General features: G+C 40.6%; 1 protein-coding gene and 1 non-coding gene across 4 annotated transcripts in view; both read right to left on the minus strand.

Annotated features, from left to right (window-relative positions):
• Positions 1 to 14279, minus strand: part of NEGR1 (neuronal growth regulator 1) — a 600158-nt gene that overhangs the window by 430335 nt on the left and 155544 nt on the right. The gene's annotated exons all lie outside the window — the stretch shown is intronic.
• Positions 6926 to 7095, minus strand: LOC140707186 (U1 spliceosomal RNA). The gene has a single exon (XR_012087119.2). It is a non-coding gene; the product is annotated as a U1 spliceosomal RNA (small nuclear RNA).

Below are 14279 nucleotides of genomic sequence, written 5' to 3' on the forward strand. Positions count from 1 at the left end.
TGTTTAGGGTGCTATGAATAAGTCAATGTGATCTATAAATTAGCAGAGAAGTATCTCACTCAGGGCGCTGGGAAGATAATGAAGCATTTCAAATGAATGCTAAATACATCATAGGTTGATCTTTTTGATGATCATATAAAGAAACATTTAATTATGAATGCTGTGTGAGAGTGTCTTTTAAAAACAACAGTTCAAAGTCAGCTCACTGAAAGGCATGATCGGAATCTTCAGCCCACTAGAGACCAAACTGAAGAGAAGTGATGAGCAGTACAGTACATGCATTATATTTTTAATCCACTGGAATATGGAAGAAAAATAAAACAACACTAACTCCCACATACCTCATGACAAGCACACCAATGGGAACATTGGAAAACTGAAGGGACCTCATTTAATCCTGTCTGCTGTGTATTATTTAATTGTGGATGTAGTGAGTTCAGGTAACCTTTAAGTGGTGCCTCGCACAGCGAGGTTAATCCATTCCAGATTAACCCTCGCTGTGTGAAAGCATCGTTGAACGGGGCAAGAAAACCAACTGGAACGCATTAAACAGTGTTTAATGCGTTCCAATTGGGCTGAATACTCACCGTTCAACAATGCTTCCGGGTGGCTGGCAGCCATTTTTGCGCCCTCCCCTCGCTGAACAAGGGCGCGAAAATGGCTGCGATCAGCTGTCCGGCAGGTCCAAAATGGCCGCCGGAACAGCCGAAATGGCCGGCTGCAGCGTTTGCGCCCTTGGTAAGCGAGGGGAGGGCGCGAAAGCGCTGCGCGCAGCCATTTCGGCTGTTCCGGCAGCGTTTTCGCGCCCTCCCCTCGCTTACCAAGGGCGCAAAAACGCTGCGCACGGCCATTTTGGGGTCGCGCGGCAGCCATTTTGGACCCACCAACCAGCTGATCGGCGGGTCGCAAAGCGAAGGTCGGTAAGCGAACCGCTTACTGACCTTCGCTCTGTGAATTGTGCCCTATCTAGGTGCCGTTTTGCAATCACTTTTGCGATCGCAAAAATGGCACCGTTGCGCGGATTCGTCGCTCTACGGAGCGACCATTCTGCGAGGCACCACTGTAATTTTACCTCAAGTAATATTTTAGTAAATATTCTTTCATGCACAGGAAAATCTTAACACAAGAAACAAGTCAAAACAAATGGTAGAAGATGGCTGCTGTACCTCAGTTTCATGTGGTACTACCAAGTTCCATGTTTGATTTGCCCCATTAATAAGATGTAAAAATGTGATAATGTGATCAGATGTGTGATAGCACATTTATACTGTAAGCAATCTGTTCCAGTTTTAATGTTCCTTTTTTTAAGATATTAAGTTTGTTTTGCAAAACAGGGCAGCTATACTGAAGTGGAGAATTACTTTACCAGGCAACTGGATTAATACCAAATATAAAACTGGAGAAAACAAATCTGTTTGCCAACAAAAGCTGATTGAACGTTATTAATAATTATGTACTGTCAAGCAGATTTTGAGTAGATGTGTCCATTTCAGAGGATTTCAAGGTGAAAACTGGTTCAAAACTGGAATTTCACCTGAAGAAATACAGAAGTAGCTGGATAGGATTTAGAGAGTGGCCTTGTTTGAAAAGGTCAACTGTAAAAGGAGATTTTATTGTGGGGTGATTAAGAGCAACATGTCTTTTGATATGTGTCCCTTTTTGTTATATATGTTAGTAATAGATAACCACCTTTGATCCACCATTCCAACTGAAAGTTTGGAAGGATTTACACTTATATCTTTTTATTAACATTGTTTTTCTAAAGATTGTGATCTAAAATATGTAAACAGTATATGCATATTAGAGGAAAGTAGGGATATATTAGTTTCTTAATACAATAGCTGAAACCTGTTATTCAGTTAGGCAAACATGATTTTTGGAGGTGAATTGCTGTAAGGTAAGAAATCTCTATAAAACTGATCTGTTGCGTAGCAAGTGGTGAAAATCAGTATGCAATTGATAGTATTCATTGAGAGTTCTTAACTAAAAGCAATTTGTTTCAAAAAGTTAAGCTGTTCATGTAACCCTGCAACAGAGGTTCAGCCAGTGTAAAAAATTACATGCTCCTAAACACACCTCAGCTACCTCATAAGTAAAATTGGGATTTCAGCAAATGTTCTTCTTAGGGGGAGGACGTCAATAGTTGCCCTCTTTATAATTTGTATTCTTTACTTTCTGGTATAATGTGAAGATTACAGCACCCTGGGGAAAAATCAGAAAAAAATAAAAAGAATAAAACCCCCACAAAACAACTTCCCTACAAACCCCCAAATATAACTTTTGCACATACGTGTAAACTTTGTTCCATAATTTGCTGTTCTGTATTCCTTTTTTTAAAGAGGAAAGGAGCAAGAAAATGTTTCCAGGGGATAGAGTGAAGAAAAATGCCCAGCCATTATATTGAGATAGACTAATAAAACAGACTGAATCTTATATTAGTCCCACCTAGAAATCAATGGTGGCCACAGAAGTGATTCTTAATAGGCCCCATTCCTTTCAGTTGACCTACTCTAGGCAGACAAGAAATTGGATTTAGTCCGCTGTGTTTACTGTTGCACCATTTCACCCTAAGAACCCCTTCTAAAACTTCAGAAATCCTTGGTTGCCCACTTTGTAGCAAGAATTTAAAGTATTGTTAAGCAGAGGTATGCAGAGGTGAGCTTAGAGGCTTTCCAGCTCTTAGAAATTAGTGGCTACAACTGCCAGAATTGCTGCCGAGGAATTCTGGGAGCTGTAGTTTAAGAGTACAAAACTGCACATCTCTATTTTTGGTGTTTGGAAACATCTAGTTCAGGTTTTTTTTTAGAGCGTAACATTTTAGAAATAAAGGACATGATCCTGTCTAGGCACCCATTCTGAAATCCTACTGACTATAACTGATAAAACACAAAATACATGCTAAGATAGAATTCAACTTAAGCTTACCATTGTGTATTAGGCCTCTGTGCTGTGCCAATACACTTAGACTCACATAAGGAACTAGTGTATCTCATTTGCTTCATAAATAACACCATTAATATAAGCGTTCTAAAAATACTAACATGACAATACAGTATATCACAGAAGTGAGTACACCCCCCTCACATTTCATACATATTTTAGTATATCTTTTCATGTGACAATACTGAAGAAATGACACTTGGCTACAATGTAAAGCAGTGAGTATACAGCTTGTAGAATACTGTAAATGTGCTATCCCCTCAAAATAACGCAACACACAGCCATTAATATCTAAACTGCTGGCAACAAAGGTGAGTACACCCCTAACTGACAACATCCAAATTGGGCACAAAGCGTCAATATTTTGTGGGGCCACCATTATTTTCCAGCACTGCCTTAAACCTCTTGGGCATACAGTTCACCAGAGCTTCACAGGTTACCACTGGAGTCCTCTTCCACTCCTCCATGACAACATCACAGAGCTGGTGGATGTTAAGAGACCTTGCACACCTCCACCTTCCATTTCAGGATGCCCTGCAGATGCTCAATAGGGTCTAGGTCTGGAGACATGCTTGGCCAGTCCATCACCTTTACCCTCAGCTTCTTTAGCAAGGCAGTGGTCATTTTGGAGGTGTGTTTGGGGTCGTTATCATGCTGGAATGCTGCCTTGCGCTTCAGTCTTCGAAGGGAGAAGATAATGCTCTGCTTCAGTGTGTCACAGTACATGTTGGCATTCATGGTTCGCTCAAGGAACTGTAGCTCCCCAGTGCCGGCAGCACTCATGAACCCTCAGACCATGACACTCCCACCACCATGCTTGACTGTACACACAACACACTTGTCTTTGTAATCCTCATCTGGTTGTTGCCACACACGCTTGACACCATCTGAACCAAATAAGATTATCTTGGTCTCATCAGACCACAGGAGATGGTTCCAGAAATCCATTTCCTTAGTCTTCTTGTCTGCAGCAAACCGTATGCGGGCTTTCTTGTGCATCATCTTTAGAAGAGGCTCCAGGGCTGTCGTCCCTGGAGACCCATTTGATGCAGTGTGCGGTGTATGGTCTGAGCCCTGACAGGCTGATCCCCCCCCCTTCAACCTCTGCAGCAATGCTGGCAGCACTCATACGGCTATTTCCCAAAGCCAACCTCCTATTTAAGAATTCAAACTGGAGTTAGTTTGAAAGTTTCAGCAGGAAGAAACCCTAACTCCACCCCTGCCTATCACTATCTTCTAGTGTTCTCCACAGATTGGGAATCTGGGGGGAGAGAGGGGGGTTTCAGTTGCACATATAGCAGACTCTTTCCTATTCAGACTGTTCTCGTTCAGTTGGAAACAGTTATCAGGTAAGCAGGGCGGCTAGAATCATTTCCCTCCTCAAACTTTCAAATTAACCTCCCCCCCTTTTTTTGGAGAATCTGAATATAGCTTTCGTCCTAGTGCTAAGAGATGCAAAACTTTTTTGTCCTGGATATGCCACTTAGATTGGAGAGTGGGACTTCCATGCTTGAACAACATTGTACACAAAAATACATGAATATCCACTACAAGAACTGAAAACCAGAGAGAACAATTTCTTTAGTATGTTTGATTTTCTCTGCCTTCACTAGGGAGTGTAAAAATGGAATAATGAAAAACAAAATATTCTTGGGGGGAAGAGGGAAAGAAGGTTTTTGCTTTTTCAATATTGCTGCTAAAAAAAATCTTTCCCATAAAATGAAATTCAGAGCCCTTACCTTAGCCATTTCCCTAAATGCCTTCCCATTCGAAAAGAAAAAGGAAATAAAGTCTTTATTAACAATGGTTAAAAACTTTTATTTTATATATTAGGCCGTGATCTAAATTATTGCTTGAAGTAGATAATACTGCTTGTTTAATTAGATATTTATCTTTTTAACTAGCCCTACTAATGCCATGAATTGGCTTTTCAGTGTTCGTAAAAATTAAGATTTTTATAACTGATGAACTTTGGCTGAGCCAATTGCCAAAGGGTACAGACTTATTACATTTTTGATGCAAAACAATTACCCTCTAAACCTTGCCATGTCACTCTTTTCCCAATGGTACCCTGATCCTGAACACATTTACTGGAAATTAAGTTCCACAGAGTTTGAATAAACTTACTTCTAGCACAGTGTGTGAAGTGTAGCGCAGGCATGCATTTTTATAATCAAGACAGATTACAAGGCGAAGCATGCATGGTTTTCAGATCTTTTCATTTCCTTCACAAGAAAAGTTAACGCTGACAGTCCCACAGTTTGTAGTGTATTATGTTGAATAGGAAATGAATGTGTTTCTCTCATTTTAACTAGGTTGTGCTCCAAGCATTGCACAAACCATGAATAAGATGGAAGTGAAAATAAAACATATCCTCACCCTCTACAATCCTTTGTTTTTTTCAGTAAGTCATCCAGTCATCTGGAAAGCCTCTAAGAAAACTATTTTCACAGTCTCTACATTTTGGGCTCATCATATGAGCTGTCTTTGATTCAAATAGGCCACAGTATCTAGCTCAGTAGCAATCTAACATATTAACTGCTCTGATTGTGAGTGACCCCCCAAGGCCTTAGGCAGATTTTTTTTCCTTTAGAAGAAAATGCTTAGGTACCCAATCTATGACCTTATACATGGAAAGTATATATTCAGCTGAAACTGTGGGCCTCCAGAGCCATAGGCCTATGGGTCAGATCCACAGACCAATATGCTTGTCCTTAGTGATTAATTCATTTTGACTTGCAGCAATTTGATGAGCGCACCGAAGTCCTTGGGGTAGCCCACAACAATAACAGAAAAGAAGTGAACATTAAATATAATATGAATTCACTATTAAAATAACTGGAGAAATAAAAAAGTATTTTGCATGATCCTGAAGTGTTATCAAGTAAAGTGCCAGATAACCTCCATAGGAAGAGTTAGGTTCCACAGCTAGGACCACCGAAAGGGACTTTTTCTGCAACCTCCCAATGAATTTCAAGTCAGTTTGGATACCATCTGCCTATTGATGATGCTCCATTCCAAATAATCTTAATCATCAGCTTCAGATGCTACAAAGTTCTGTGAGTTCCCAACACAAAAACAGCAAGGTTTCCAGCAAATATCCAAGCACCAACTTCCAAAATCAGCTATCAAGTGTGAGGAGAATAAGAGAAAAATAGCATGTCCAACACAGATAGTTTCTCCAGAGTATGGCCAACATTGTCATAATCTGGCAAAATGTCCACTTGTTATCTATTTTTCTGAAAGGCCATCCACAAGATAGCAAGGCAGCTTCCTTTCCAAACAAAGTGAAGAATTGATTGAAATAAATCATGAAAACTGGCTTCATTCAAGAGTGTTTGAAATGAGATAGTAACCATCTTTTCAGGTACCTTACCTCAGGAAGTGAATTGCCTGTTAGGTGGTCACATCTTCTAGGTTTGAAGCAAGTTTTGCTTTAATGGCCGCGGATGACCCGAAATGCCCCCCCCGCAGCGTTTTCGCGACCTCGGTAAGCAAGGGGAGGGCGCGAAAACACTGATAGGGGGCCATTTCGGGTCATCCGGCGGCCATTTTGGAGCCGCCGATCAGCTGTTCGGCGGCTCCAAAATGGCCGCCGGATGCCCCAATTGTCGCAAAGCGAGTGCGGCGATTGGGGCAGATCCGTATAGCGATCCCCAAAAAGGGATCGCTATACGGATTCTTCGTTAAACGGTGCGCTCGTTAAGCGAGGCACCACTGTAATTACATAAGATTACATACTTTTTTATCCCAAAAAAGTGGGGGAGAAAGTGTATACTGCTGTTTTTCCTGGAAAGCCAGCAACATACACTTTCTCCCCCACTTTTTTTGGGATAAAAAAGTAGATCTTATGTAATTAATGTGTTTCAATGGGGGGGGAACCATCTTGCAAAGCATCACCAATGGGGCTATGGCTACAAATTTAAATGGTAGAGAATGGTGAAACAAGCCAGGAACCAAAGGGGAAAGAGATTGTTAAAAAAACCCAGAAAAATCACAAACATAATGCCCCCATTAATGCAAATTATGTAGTTGAGTTCCCCACATTTGGGGAAATCATATGGGTCCACAACACACCAAAAGTGCAATGGATGATCCTCTCCCGCCTAGGAAAACCAATTTTACAGCATGGTATTTCCCCTACAAGGTATGAGTTAGAATGGCCCTTGCATCTCCTACTCCCTTCTGTCCCCTAACCCCCCAAGTCAAGGTGCCCCCCCTGGCTGCACCTCCCACTCAGTACAGGGCTGCACAGCCCCAGTCCTGCCAGAGGCCAAGAGAGCTCCTCAGTGTTTTGGGGTGCCCTGTGGGACCCCCATCAGGGGCTAAGTGTTCCTCCCACAATCCTCTAGTGCACAGGTATTAGCATATGCTAATACCTTATGCTAATACCTGTGCACTAGAGGATTGTGGGAGGTGCAGCCAGGGGGTCACCATGACTTGGGGGGGTCAGGGGACAGAAGGGGTTTGACTCCTTTTTCTTCTTTCTTTGTTGCTGGAGAGAGAAAGAGGGGAAAGGCTATCTAAGACCCATTGAATTTCCAAAGGCAGTGTAGGTGAGGGGATTCCTTTTCCCCAATATGGGGAGGTTGGCAGCCCTGTACTGAGTGGGGAACTGTGTTTTGCAAGATGATGTTTTCTATGGACAATTTTTGCAAGACAGTGATTTTTTTCCCAATTGGAACACATTAAATGGGTGTTTCAATGGGGAACTGGGTTTCACAAGATGATGTTTTCACAAGACAGCAATTTCCATGGAACGAATTAAAATTGTCTTGCGAGGCACCACTGTAATATGAATGCTGAAGTCTGCCAATATAGTCTTTCTGAGAGAGCTCTATATAAAATCCAGGATGATGTGCATCAGCTCAAGCAGGAAGACTACTGGTAAAAAGAGTTAATAATAAACCAGAAAACCCATGCCAAAACATGATACATAATGTGGTTCAAATTGATAGGAAGAATGAAGAAGAAACCCCTGTACATCAGAGTGAGCAGCTCCCCAAAGTTCAAAGACTGACATTTCTGCAAATTCCTGGATTTAGGATAGCCACACATAATCCTACAACTTCCACTCTTGGGTTACACGACCCTTTAGTATGTAAAGCTTTGCCTACTGCTATTAATATTTTCCAATCTGTGAAGACATTTTCCCAACCTACCTTACTTGGGAACATTACAAGGGGGGGGGGAATGATGGGCCCAAGGATGGGACGGGCTGCATAGGTGCCATCTTACCCACTGTTGCTAGAAAAGCATGACAAATCTCTTCTCTTACTCTCATGTCTATACTCACCTGAACAACAAGAAAGGCAGAACTGGGGTGGGGCGTGCTACCCAATAGAATGTGAATAGCCACCAGCTTAGATTGTCCACAATGCTGCCCATTTTGAATGTGCCAGAAAGTATTTCAGGTTAAAACTTCCTCTACTTAGCAATAATCTGCTTTGAACAAACAAACAAAATCCTAAATCAAAAGTCAGAATTTTGATAGAATGTTGGCCTGCTCAATATATTGTAGAATGCAGTTTTTAAAAGGAGGTTGGGAATATGTCATAAGCTACACTTTGTGATAAACTGTGAAGCTGTTGTTGGCATCTTCTATTTTGCCCTCAAATGACATTTCTTATTATTAAAGCATCATCATTATACCCGATTCTCTGTAAACTATAAGTTTTAACTGTTGTTTTGTGTTTTACGAAAGAGTTTGTGTGTATGGGATGTTGTTAGAGAAGACAGAGATGAGCTGACATTTGAAATTAATATAATTACAATAATTTTTTTTTGGTCATTAACTGGGAATTTTTGTTTCTCTTTCCATTTTTTGTGTTTGGCAGGCAAAGAATAATTTACAACTCCAAGCAGATTAATGGTGTGTTTGGAGCTTTCACAGATAAAATGGACAGCATCCAGAGAGCCTCCTGCATTAGTAGATGACATTTTGAATCAACTAAGAGTATATTTCATTTCCACCAACTTACTTTCTTGATACTGATCATCACATCACATCCCACACCCTTCCAGAGAGCCTCTTCATCTTTCACCAATTGTTTTTGGGTTCACAAGTAAAAACATATGAAGAGTGTGGCAGAAAAACTTGCAATATTTGAACAGAACTTTCTCAATCCCTTTACAATATTTCAAAATGGTAAATGGTAAGAGATCCATTTTCAGTTAATACACAGTTAAACATGTTGCTGCTTAAAGGAGCAACATGTCTAGGTATCATGGTATGAAGTAGTCTTTGACATAAAGTGTATTTGTTCCTTAAACTTTAAGTCAGTTTTAATAATATAGCTTAATTTCCTTCTGAACATCATGATCTTCATGGGAGACTTGAATTACCTCCCTTGGCTTTCTTTTTTATTTCTCTCATAACCAGGTGGAGAACCCTTTTTGGCCAGGTGGCTTACAGATTGTGCAGGTTGTTACAGGTGACAGAAGTAATACTGTTCAGATTTCTCACCCTGTCACAAACCTAGAAATGTAGGTGGATTGGGCTAGAGGGCTCCTTCAAGATGTGATATCAAAAGTATTAATGCCTGAGTAGGCTTTTCTCCTCACAGATGTTCAGTGCTGGATATAATGAACTGCCAGATAGCTCAGTGGTTTAAGTCTCTGGCTGTGGGAGCCAGAGGTTGGGAGTCTGATTCCCTACTGGGTCTCCTTGAACTCAATGATCCATTGGGTCCCTTCCAGTTATGCAGTTCTAAGATATTATATTATATTAAGGTATTATAGAGTGAGCCTCGTGGCGCAGTGGTTAAAACGCTGTACTGCAGCTAAAACTGTGCTCACGACCTGGGGTTCAAATCCCAGGTAGCCGGCTCAAGGTTGACTCAGCCTTCCATCCTTCCGAGGTCGGTAAAATGAGTACCCAGCTTGCTGGGGGGGCAATGTGTAGCCTGTATAATTAAATTGTAAACCGCCTGGAGAGTGCTTGTAGCGCTATGGGGCGGTATATAAGTCCAATAAATAAATAAATAAATAAAATAAATATTATCCCAGTAACTTTAGATTTTCAGATTTAGCATGTTAGTATAACGGAATCTGTGGTTTCATATAAGAAGAGACTTCTCGAAAATATTATACAAACAAAACCACAGCGAGTAATCATACCCTTTAAATTCTTCCTAGGAGAGATCAGTTGTACCAATACAACCCTAATGTACTCCTAATACTCTATGCCAAAGCATAGATGAAGATATATTGTGAAGAAACACTTTATTTTCATCTGTACTTGTGTTTTGAATATTTTTGATTATATTTGTTTAAGAAGACTTTTACCATACACATAGAGGGAAATGCCAGATGTTTAGGATGGATTCAGAAAAGGAAAAGGCACTACAGAGCATATTGCAAAAACACTGTGCTTCATAGATTACAGTAGAGCCTTTGGCTGTATGGATCTGGAGGAATCATGGGCCATTACAAAAGAAATGGGTGAGCCACAACATGTGGTTATCTTGTTGTCTAAACCAGTGGTTCTTAACCTTTGTTACTCGGATGTTTTTGAACTGCAATTCCCAGAAACCCCAGCCAACACAGTTGGTGGTGAAGGCTTCTGGGAGTTGCAGTCCAAAACTCCTGAGTAACCCAAGGTTAAGAACCAGTGGTCTAAACTATATATTGTATTAGAGGCTACTACTAAACAAAATATGGAGAAAAAGGATGGTTTCTATAGAGAAAGGTGGCAAAGAAGAGAATTATTTCATCTGCCTATATAATAAGCCGCCCAGAGACCTCTGGGTAGCGTGGGCGGCATATAAATTAAATAAATTAATTAAATAAATAAATATGATAAACTGGAGAAAGCCTAGCATCAGGACATCCTACTATTGGATCTGGAGAACAAGAACTGATGGTGGGACATGGTGGTGAAGCTTCAAGTGCCTGTCAAAGGTAACTTTTTCCCCCCTTGAAAACAAAGAAAAGGCAGCTTGAGACAAAGGAAGATTGCGCACTGCATCAGTTTGTGATTGTAAAGGATTTTTTTCCAGGTGATGTTTAAAGAAACCCAGTGGGGGAGGGAACTATGAAAAGCCAGGGGAAAAAACTCTCAACATATATTTTAACTTGTATTCTCAAAAATATCTCGAAGGATATTTTAACTTCTTAATTATTTCAAGTCTGACCATTTAAACCATTATATAAATCCTTCCCTCACGGAATGTCTTTATTTTGTTCCTTTTTTTTCTACAGTGATAGTCTTAATCCCATGCCTATACCACAAAAATCAGACTACTGAGTTTCACAGTGTACAGACTATTTCACTGGCAGCCGTATTCTTTGGAGTCAAGATGATGATCCCAAACCATGAGCTCTATTTAGGAACCTTATTTTTAAAATGTGTCAGATACTTCCACTGTTAATATTGTGCTAATGATTTTCCAATTAATGTGGTAACAGTGACAGGAAACTCATAAAGTTTCCACATTCAGTGGTAGGGGAAACAGTTTTCTCACATATACTCAAAACAACAGAAGGCCGAGGAGAGCCACACATGAAATAATGTGCTGTGGAGATGTACCCTTTTTCCCTCTCAGCAATATGATTTAATTATTTCACATTTGGGCTCCCTCCAAATTTGTGAATATTTTTTTAAAATGGTTGGTTGTTGCCAAATGATCATTAGCATGAACATTTCTCCTTAAAATACCTTAAAACAGTCCTGTTCCTTCTTCCTCCTTGCTTACTAGAACCATCTGGATCTGTTATTGTTATGTGTCTTGCCCTGCAGGCACTTGAAAGAGGACAATTTGCTTACATCTGGTTTGCGTGGGGCTAAATTGTGAAGGATACTAAAATCCTTATCCTAGTAGAGGCAGCTCAGCTTGGAAAGTTACTTCCGCCCAAAGGACTCAAATGAGTGGGAAGTAAAATGAACAGAAGATAGGAAGGAATGAGGTCTGGCTTCTACCCATTGCATGCTGAGCAGTGTTACGAAAATGAGTGGGATGGAGACCATTAATTCTGGGACAAAGTAGATTACAGAGCTTGAAAAACATCAAGCCGTGATACAACCAAAATATTTCTTAAAAATTCAACAGCTACAGATTATGAAATTCAGGAGTTGCAATGATGTTTCCTGAAGGACAGTTGACAATAATCCTACACAAATACATAACATTATACAGTACACTGTTCATTAGGGCTATATGAACTGGGTGTACTGATCCTATTTTCTGACTTCCTCTGTTCTGATGTCACAAACTTGAAAACACTGTTTGCCATCATATTGTTTTTGCTTGTCAGAAAACAGGGTCTGTAAATTCCCCTAGCATACTGGGCTGGATGTTGTCATGGCTCCTGCTGTGAAAAAAAGTGAACCTCACTTCTCTAGGTTCTTTTCCAGAATACCACTACAAGCACACAGAGGAGGAAACATTGGGATTATTATCTTCCCAACAGTAGTTGAACATTCCTCTTTTAGTTCTTCATCCCATGGAAAGTACTGTATGTGATTAGTCAGAACTATCCATAATTGATGAGTACTTCACTTTTTGAGATGCTTTATGAACTAAATATTATCCAGTCGGGTTTCAAGTCTATTGCTGAGTCTGTTGGCCATTCCCATATTCACCAATCAGATCACACAGAGTCAAACATGACTAAATATCCTCCAACAAAATAATCTCAACTCCAGGTATAATTAAAAACAAATAACTACAGTTACTAGGGAACAAATGAAACTAAGGGATAAGTAGTGAGGTGGACACGTTTTTGCATATGACACAAAACTTTTCCAGTTGGGACTGTGAAGAACTCCAGAAGGGTTTCTCCAAAGTGAGAGAATGGTTGGCAAAATGGCAAATGTGTTTCAATATAAGAAAATGTAAAGTAATGCACATTGGGGCAAAAAAAAATCTAAACTTTAATTATCAGCTAATGGGTTCTGAGCTGTCCATGACGGATAAGGAAATGGATCTTGGTGTGCTCGTGGACAGTTCGATGAAAGTGTCAACCCAGTGTGTGGCAGCAATGAAGAAGGCCAATTCCATGCTAGGTATCATTGAAAATAAAATATCTGACATTATAATGCCATTGTACAAAATGATGGTAAGGCCACACCCGGAGTATTTCGTATAGTTCTTTTTTTTAAAAAAAAAATTATTTTATACAAAAAATACAGAAAAAAAACATACATAACATCAAAAATACAAAAAAAAATACAAGTAATAGTGCTTATTATAAACTAAATTCTAACATGCACCCCATACCCATGGGACTCTATTTACTATATAATTTTTTTTTTTTTACATATTACCTCTCCAAAATTGTATTGAGTATTCTTTAGAGGCTTTCCCCCTTCCTTTCACTAACACAAATTCCACAAATTTACCCCAAATATCATAGAAATTGTTACAGTTTCGTACAGTTCTGGTCACCGCACCTCAAGAAAAGAAAAGGCATAGTGGACCTGGAAAAGGTGCAGAAGAGAATGACTAACATGATGACTGGGCTGGGGCACCTCCCTTATGAGGAAAGGCTACAGCATTTGGGGCTCTTTAGTGGGGACATGACTGAGACAAATGAAATTATGTAGGGGGTGGATAAAGTGGATAAAGGGAAGCTCTTTTCCCTCTCACACAATCCCAGAACCAAGGGTAAAGGTTCCCCTTGACAATTTTTGGTCCAGTCGTGTTCGACTCTAGGGGGTGGTGCTCATCCCCGTTTCCAAGCCAAAGAGCCAGCATTTGTCCGAAGACAATTTTCCATGGTCACATGGCCAGTGCGACTTAGACACGGAACGCTGTTACCTTCCCACCGAGGTGGTCCCTATTTATCTACTTGCATTTGCATGCTTTCGAACTGCTAGGTTGGCGGGAGCTGGGACAAGCGACGGGCGTTCACTCCGTCGCGTGGATTCGATCTTACGACTGCTTGGTCTTCTGACCCTGCAGCACAGGCTTCTGCGGTTTAGCCCACAGCCCACCACGTCCATAGAACCAAGGGACCTCCACTCAAATTGAGTGCTGGCAGAGTGAGAATAGACAAAGGAAATTTTTTTTTACCCTGTGTATTGTTAGTCTGTGGAACTCCTTGCCACATGACATGGTGATGGCATCAGGCCTAGATGCCTTTAAAAGTGGATTGAACAGATTTCTGGAGGAAAAGTCCATCGCAGGTTGCAAGCCATGATGGGGATTGTATAATTTCCAGGCTTAAAAGGAATGTACCTCCAAATGCCAGATGCAGGGGAGGGGTATCTGGAGATAGGTATCTAGTTGTCTTTTGTGCTCCCAGAGGCATCTGATGGAGCCACTGTGAGATACAGGAAGCTGGACTAGATGAGCCTTTGGCCTGATCCAGCACGGCTCTTCTTATGTTCTTAAGTA

The sequence above is a fragment of the Pogona vitticeps genome, chromosome 4 (genome assembly GCF_051106095.1).
Source record: "Pogona vitticeps strain Pit_001003342236 chromosome 4, PviZW2.1, whole genome shotgun sequence".
Classification (NCBI taxonomy): Eukaryota; Metazoa; Chordata; class Lepidosauria; order Squamata; family Agamidae; genus Pogona; species Pogona vitticeps.